We start from the raw sequence: 8,334 nt of genomic DNA, 5'->3' as shown, positions 1-8,334 counted from the left end.
GTGCTAGAAAACCATCTTCACTTGGAATTGATGACTGATACTTTGTACCTGTTGGATGGACATTTTGTGGGTTTGGATGGTTGTTTATGACGTAATCCAGAAGAATTACCCCATACTAGCTTCTTATCTTAGCATTAAAATTTTATTTTGAAATTTTAATTTAGATCTCAAGTGTCAGAGAATACACCTGAATTAATTTTATCTTTACACTAAATTTCATGATTTTAAACATATTTAGCACACCCACTTCTATTCTTGCCTTTGTTTTTTTCCTTCTTAGTATTTAATTTTACTATTATTTCTCTTTTGATTTACTGGAATGCTTACTATTTTTTTTTCCCTTCTTGATATTTATTTCAAAATTGTTCTATTAGACTTGGTATCTATTATTTTTTGAACTGCTCAGGCTATTAGGTTCAGTTTATTGGCAGTGTTTTTAAATATGTTATTGTTGTTGGAGATTTACAGAATATCCATCCATCCTAGCTCTTCTCAAATTTGCTTTTGACCTATGTAAGATAGTACACTTCCAAAGTTTCTTATTTAGTTAAAATAAAGGAAGACATTATGAAATTGAGAAGTTGATTTGCTGTCATATTTAACAGCATAATGTGTAATAGAAAGAGAATGTGTAATACAGAATTCAATTTAATTTGCAGTTTCTGTTTTCCATCCTACCTGTTCTGCTGTTTTTGAAGAGTGATTGAAATTGTAGAACTTTGAAATCTGAAAGTGTAATGTTTTTTTATACAAAGTTGATTATCTCTTAGATTTTAGTTAATATTCTACTCTATCTGCATAATTACGTTTATTTTTGGGCTGCTACACCAATAAAATATGGACATCTACTCATGGTTAAAGACCATTTTAAAATCTGTCTGTCAATGGTCATATGGAATAGTAAATGTGGGTACTGTTAAAGAGAATATGATATTTTGTGTGTGTGTGTGTGTGTGTGTATATATATATATATATATATATGGCTTGCAGAAAATTGTGTGTTGAATGAATGGTCCAAACTCCATATTTTGGGCAAAAATCCAGGTTGAAGAAGGGACATAAACGTGGTATTAATTAGTACTTTAGTAGTGCTTCATAAGTAATAGTAATCTTTAAAGTTTGCAAAATGAACCAATTTGATTGCTATGCCAATCTGTCAATGATCATATGGAATTTTCAACTTAGTACTATTTTCCCCATTTTTTTAACATGTGAAAGCAATCAGCTGGATGGTGTGGAATCGTAAATATGGGTACTGTTAGAGAGAATGTGATATTTTGTGTGTGTGTGTGTGTGTGTGTGTCTATATATATATATATATATGTGGCTTGCAGAAAATTGTGTGTTGAATGAATGGTCCAAACTCCATATTTTGGGCAACCCCTGTGCTTTAAACTTGCGCTCATGGTCAGCTTTATCAGCTTGGTATAGTGCATCTGGGTTCACTTCTAGGACAACCTTTAGAACTGGGTTGAGTCTGCTTATTTGTTTAAGGTAAAGCTCAATGAGTTTCCTGGAGGTGAGTTGGTTTTACTTGAAAGCTAGCTGGATATCATGCATGGTGGCTTCTTTGATTGATGAGAAGCCATGGGCGGTCTTGATGGCTTGGGCACTGGATGATGTTGTGGCTAGAAGAATCAAGAGCAGTGACACATTTTCATGTTTTTTTTTTAAAGGTGACATTAAAATATTGTTAGCAGATTGCTTTAGTAGCCTCACTTACGATTACAAGATTTTTTTTTATGATATGAACAAATTGTATATATAAACCTTCTAATCTGTAGTAACCATTGATTATGATTTATGTTCGTCCAGCATAATATTCATTACACATATAGACATAGACATACTCGTATAAAATGCTGTGTAATTAGGATACATCAAGAACCTTGCTTTCATGTAACAATGATAGAGGATACTTGGCATATCTTGCTTGGGTTTTCTCAAATAATAGGTTTTTAGTGCTTATGAAGTGATTTTTTTTTTTTTTAATAATAATTCAGCCAAAAAAATTTATTGAGATGTATAATTATCATGCATGCATTTTTTTTTATTATTAAAAAAATTGATCAATTTTATTTAGGTAGTTCTTGAATACAAACCTTGAACCAATTAGTTAGAACTTATAAGATTTCAATTAACATTTTCTCTAGATCATGTGATGATGCTAAGTTATGTTTGTCTTTTACAAGAACGCCTACACATTAACATCATTATCTGAACAACTAGCCATCCACCCCCTTCCCTATTTTAAGTTGATGTTTTCTAATTCATAAAATGATCCCGCGCAATACGCGGGTTAAACACTAGTATATATAATATCAGAAGTTGAGAGAAAGTTGGTTCCTATGATTAAGGAAGAACTGACAAATGGAAAAAGTGTCTATCTAAAATTTAGACACGTATACAACGGTGCATTGTTTGGAAACGCTTTCTATCACAGCTTTAAAACAGTCAGACGGTCTTAAAATTAGACACGTGTCAGTTAAAAAGCAATAAGATATATTCTTTTCACAATTTGGACCCCGTTTGATAGTTTGTCAGTATATAAACAAAAGAATAACCGGTTAAAAAGAAAGGCTTGCGATATAGAGATAGAGAAGGGTAAAAAAGAAAAAGAAAAGAAGCTTGCGATACGAAGATGAGAAGGAGACAGTTCATACAGCTGGCCGGCTATAACCATCATTTTCCCACCACCATCAGTCCTTTGCCAGACTTAGACCACCGGAACCGGCACTGGCACCGATAACCTAAAGGTGCACGGAGGATTTGAGATATGGACATAGAGAGAACTACCATTGGTAAGGTTTTTTTTTTTTTCCATTCTTTCTTAGATCTGGGTATGAAATATAAATTAGTTTTGAGAAACTTGGTTGGGTTGATTTGTATTTAGGTATTTGGGTTACATTAGGTTTTGATTTGATTTAGTTTCTCAGTATACTAACAACTTTTGGGACTATTTGGATTCAATTAATTTTGTGTTTGATTTTGGTTTAGTTTTAGGGTATCTATAATTGGCTTTGGATAATCAAGGTTTAGAGGCCAAAAGTTTGAGAACGGTAGAGAGAGAGTCGGTTAGACACAAAGTGCAGAGAGATCGGTCGATTGGAGTTTTTTTTTTTGAAGAGGAAGAATAATCGTTAGACTGTTAAGTCAATGCGCTATGGATTGAGAGAGGGGCACCATCACAAATTCTATCATCACTGTAAGCCTCCCCCCACTATCAGACTACCGAAATTGCTACTGGTAAAATTCTGTTTTAAACTGAAAAGTTAAGGGTTTTTGGTTTTTATTTGGAGAATCAATTGGGGGTAAATTATGATTTAGATTAGTATTTTGGGCAAGGTTTGGTTTTGATTAAGGGCTTTTGGTTAGAAGAAGTTTTTTTTTAGGGTATTTGGCTTGGCTCAATGTTTTGGGTATTTAGAATCGATTTTGAATATTTGGGTTGCTTTGATTTTGAGTTCACATAAAATGAAGATTTGCTTTTTTACTCAAAGCGCAAACCTTTGAGTAATCAAAACTACACTAAAGTTTTATTTTAAATTTTAAAGTTTTTGCATTTGTTGTTTCTGAATGGTCCCTTTTTTAAAGCCATTGGAACTATCCAGATTAATCTTGAACCACTATGAGTACTGTTAAGAATGTACCTTCATTTGAAATTGAAATTGAAAAGAGAGAAATAAATTAGAGAAGAAGATAACTATTTGAAGTGGTAATTCTGGATCTAACGCTATCCAAGTTGCATTGGCAAGTGTATCTGCTGTATAGATATGGTTGAATTCCTAGTTTATTGTAGAGAAACTTGGTACAAATTATACTATAATTGATTGCACCAGTTTCATTTAACAGCTCCTTATGGTGATTGTTAGGAAACCTTATCTAGGACATTAGGTGAACTGCCCTGTTTCTTAAATTCTTCTCCTATTGCTTTCTTTCTCTGCCACATATCTCTGCTTTGTTCATTATATGCATGTTTAAATTTATTTAGTTTTACTGATCTGTTAATGTTGATAATTGCTTTAGTATGAGTGTTGTTGGTTTCTAAATTCAATTTGGATTACACGAGTCTAAACTGTTCCTAATTAAGAATTTATAAATTTGATTGGGTTTCTTTCCACCTCATTATTTCTTTATGTAATTTATTAGCCCATCAGGAGCTTAAATATAATTGCAATCTCATGATTTTTTTTTTCCTAAAGGTGGTACAATAAAGATTGAGGAAGCAAAGAGCACATACTCCTAAGGAAATGTAAGTAAATTCTTTTTCCTTTCTTTTAGTGAAATTTTTGTTCTTGAATAATTGTAATATTATTTTTCTATGATTAATGTTGCATGTTTGTTTTCTGTTTGATAACAAGATCGCATCTTCTTTTTTTTAAATCTTTTTTGGCTTGAGAACAAGTTAGTATCCTTATTTGAAATCTGATTTCGGGTTCTTTTTTTTCTCCATTTTTTGAGGGTTGCATGTGGAACGATTTTTGGGTTTGTGAGGATTTGTGAAATTAAAGGGTTTTTATTTTATTTTTTCCCTCAACAAAAGATATATAGTGGTACTTCATGTTGGTGCTTTTGCTCCTAAGATTGGCCTTTTGATATAATTGAAAGGCACTCTTTAGGAACTTTGCTTTTCTCCTAATAATTTTTCTGTTGTGTGACATTCATGCTAAGAAAATGGTCCTATTATATTCCTTTCATACTTGGGATGTTTTCTGTGTTACCAATATGTTAATGTTCCTATTAAGAAGTTGGCTTAGTTTGCATTTCATCTGAGTTAAACTTCTCCTAAAGGAAAGTAAGTGTTGTTGTCTCCAAGTTTCCAATTGTAACTCACACCAAAGTCCTTTTTCTTCTTCTTTTTTCCCCCCCTTTTTTTTGGGTTTTGTTTGCAAATGGGAATTGGGGGTTCCTTTTGGTGTTGGGATAATTTTAGAATTTAGAGATTTTAAAGATTGGTTCATTTAGGAAATTTTTGGGACTTCCGTTTTTTTGTTTTGTTTTGATCACTATTACATTTGTAGAAGTTTTTATGTCGATATCAATTTCCAATCATTAGATTCGATCCGTATGTTGAACCCTAAGCATGTAATAATTCTAATAAATTTATTGTGAAAATAGGTAGGAGGGTGATTACTAATTTACTATCAACACTTGGTTCATTTACACTTCAAATACATGTTGCATTGAGTGATTTATTTTGAAACATTACTAATTTTCTCAAAATTTGCTATAACCTTAGTGATTTTTTCCCCTGGGGATAAGCAAATATGGGGTTTTTGGATGTCACCCTTGATGTACTCATAAAACATGATACTGATTAATAAGTTCTTTTTTATAGAGTTTTGATCAAAGTAAATTCTTAAATTACCTATCTGTGTCTTTCTTTTTGGTGTTTTGTCAAAGTTACATTGACACTTATGGTTTTTGTAAACTCAACGGAATGACTGGGATTCAAAGTTTTGAAGTATGACTTTTTCCAACATGCATGTCAATATTTGATAGGCATAAGAGCATTGATAGGCTTAATCAATGAAGCCGGAACCTATGTTGCAATAATGTAGAAATTAAAAAAACTATTAATGTTGCAATCAATATTAAAAAAAAAAAAAACTATGAAATTAATGTAGAAATAATAGTCTATCTGAAGTGAAGGAACTGTCTATACTTAGTGAAAAGAAGGAATTTTAGCATCAATTCTGTTCTCTAACGTATAACTCTAACTAATTGATGTGGTCAAATTTGTCCAAAACGAGATTTTAGATGCAATTCCTCTAGCATGTATGCGCTTCAACATTGGACATCAATTTAGTAAAAATTTCCAAAAAACTATTTGATTTACAACTAATCAAAAAAAAAAAAAAAAAACTGCTTGAATTGCAAGAATTATGTGCTTTTAATTATTAATAAAAATTTGCTTGACACTATAGTGCTTATGACAATTACACATTTGAAACTTCCATAGTGGAAATTTGGTGGCTGGGATTGTAAGATGCATTCTTAGAATTCGAACTACAAAAGATGCAAAGTGTAACTTGGAAGGAAAAAAATATGTATTTATTTTTCTTTTCCAATTTTGTTTAGGTTCTTTTGTTCTTTTATGGCTTTTAGGTATTTAATTTAGATACTGTTTGTGTATTAAAAATTGCAACTATTAACTATGTTCAATGCATTTTTTATCTATTTAAGAATAGAACATCAATCTAGGGCATCTACATTACAATTTGGATTTCCCAAGCAGAGGTGTAAGTGATTCTGTTGGTTAGTGCTAAGTGTTAGCTATAAAAGATTTTATAATACTTTTAAGGACATCTGAATTCCTTTGAGCTATCAGCTATGCTTTCTCTTATCAATTAGTTACTCTATCAGAGTCATTTAGATTCAAACCACCAAATTTAGAGAATTTAAGGTGGTGTTTTTCCATAAAGGTTTGGTTTTGGTTTTTCCACATTTAAATTTTGCTTCTTAAAGTGTTTCTACTGACAGAAATTAAAAGATTGTTTCTTTGTATCTATACATTGGAATTTTTCCTTATAATATTACAAGTGAGACAGAGTTGGCACTTACAATGCATCAGGGCCAGAATATGGCTAAGCTTACTAAATTGTTTTTTGGTTAATGAGTTCTTGGACTTAATCTTCTGCTATGGGGAATTTTGGACTTTTGGCATTGTTATTGAACCTGACTCCATATCACACATTGTCATTTTTGTTTTTTGAAGTGATTGGCATTAACAAGCCTTTATTGAAAATATTAACTGTTGTACATCATGCTGAGTGCCTTAAATATTATTAGAAGCTCAAAAACAATTTTGTTCTACAAAAAACACGTAGAATTCCATGAAAAGCGTTAATCATGATGTATGTATGTATACTTTCTTAAATTTATGAGTTCTTACATTCTCTTCTTTCCTACTACTAACCAATCATAAAAAGCTGGTGCTTGGGGGCTCTCTAATTTGGAGATCAGATAGGTAGCCCTTGCATTGGGATTTTGCTGAGTGCTGAGTGGGTTCATTATGGATTTGCATACAAGTATTGATCGATCCCTGTAGAGCTGAGTTGTGCTGTAAGCCTGTAAGGTTGGCCATTGAGTTTTGTTTTCAAGAACATTCTTTACATGGCTTGAAATATGAGGATCTAGGGTGATCCCTTGAGAACATATCTCAAAATTAGGTAGATGTGTGACATTGTATTAAAAAGAAATAACAAGCTCAGACACTAAGATTGTTTTTTATTGGAGTGATCATTTCAAAAGTTGAAGTGAACATTAAAATAGAGGGCAGAAACTTGAAGATATAAAATACAATTTCCTGATAATTAATGTTACCCTTTGAATTTGTCATAATATTACATAGTCTGATGCATATTAGTTACTATGCACATCTGCTTGGTACATAAGAAATTCTCATGAAATTAAAAATAATATATTAGACCTTCTTATGATACCTTGAAAGCCAATATAATACAAAAAAGCAATATTAACTTCGTTTATAAGAGAACTGTAACCTATTGTTTAAGGATTTATTAGATGCTTGTGAATTTTTGAAGCACATTTTACTTAAGTGAATTATTACAGGACACAAAAGACGAATTTGTAAGAAAGACAAAAGAGGACAGCAATTCTCTATTTGCAGCTTCCATTCTTGCTGAAGATGGAAAATGAGATGATGATAGCATGCCTATTCAAATGCTCCACAAACGAAACAATGCTACTAAACAAAATGCATCAAAGAAGAAGAAAAATTGAAGAAGGAAAAATAGCAACTACAGAATTCAATTTAATTTTCAATTTTTGTTTTCCCTCCTACCTGTTCTACTCTTTTTAAAGAGGGATTGAAACTGTAGAACTTTGAAATCTGAAAGTGTAATGTTCTTTATACAAAGTTGATTATTTCATAGATTTTAGTCAATATTTCACCCTATCTGCATAATTACCAGGGTTAGCTACATTAAAATTTTATTTTAATGTTAGACAATTGCAGAAAATGTATTTTGTTATTGTAACTTTATGGTTGCTAGTGTGTGAATTTTCATTAATAAAACAATGAATGCGATTGCTATCAAGTTGACAGGAATTGCATGTAATTCATTTAGTAGGCAATGTTTGGTTGGAGGACACCTCTTTTTCTTTGAGTTTCACACTATAGAATACATTCAAAGATTGTATGTGCAGCAGCCAATGTGGCATGACCACAAAGCTGAAGCTGCAAAGGAGTATCAAACATTTGCAGTGTGAATTACTCTTTAATCAGCATTTGGCTGCTATAAGATTCACATTCAAATAAATCATTGTAAGATACTGAATTCCAAAAGAAAATAAAAAATTTTAAATACA

General features: G+C 31.6%; 1 long non-coding RNA gene across 2 annotated transcripts; it reads left to right on the top strand.

Moving 5' to 3' along the window:
- Nucleotides 1–1,682: 1,682 nt before the first annotated feature.
- On the top strand, nucleotides 1,683–8,095 carry LOC142619643 (uncharacterized). 2 transcript variants are annotated; one of them, XR_012841531.1, is made up of 4 exons: nucleotides 1,683–2,801; nucleotides 2,998–3,205; nucleotides 4,203–4,252; nucleotides 7,576–8,095. It is a non-coding gene; the product is annotated as an uncharacterized LOC142619643 (long non-coding RNA). The 2 variants fall into 2 exon arrangements; XR_012841530.1 differs by having other exon boundaries at nucleotides 2,998–3,246.
- The last annotated feature ends 239 nt before the right edge of the window (nucleotides 8,096–8,334 follow it).

This window comes from Castanea sativa, chromosome 12 (genome assembly GCF_040712315.1).
Source record: "Castanea sativa cultivar Marrone di Chiusa Pesio chromosome 12, ASM4071231v1".
In the NCBI taxonomy this organism is placed as follows: Eukaryota; Viridiplantae; Streptophyta; class Magnoliopsida; order Fagales; family Fagaceae; genus Castanea; species Castanea sativa.
The sequence above is the reverse complement of the archived record's forward strand: the minus strand, read 5'-3'. Positions and strand labels throughout refer to the sequence as shown.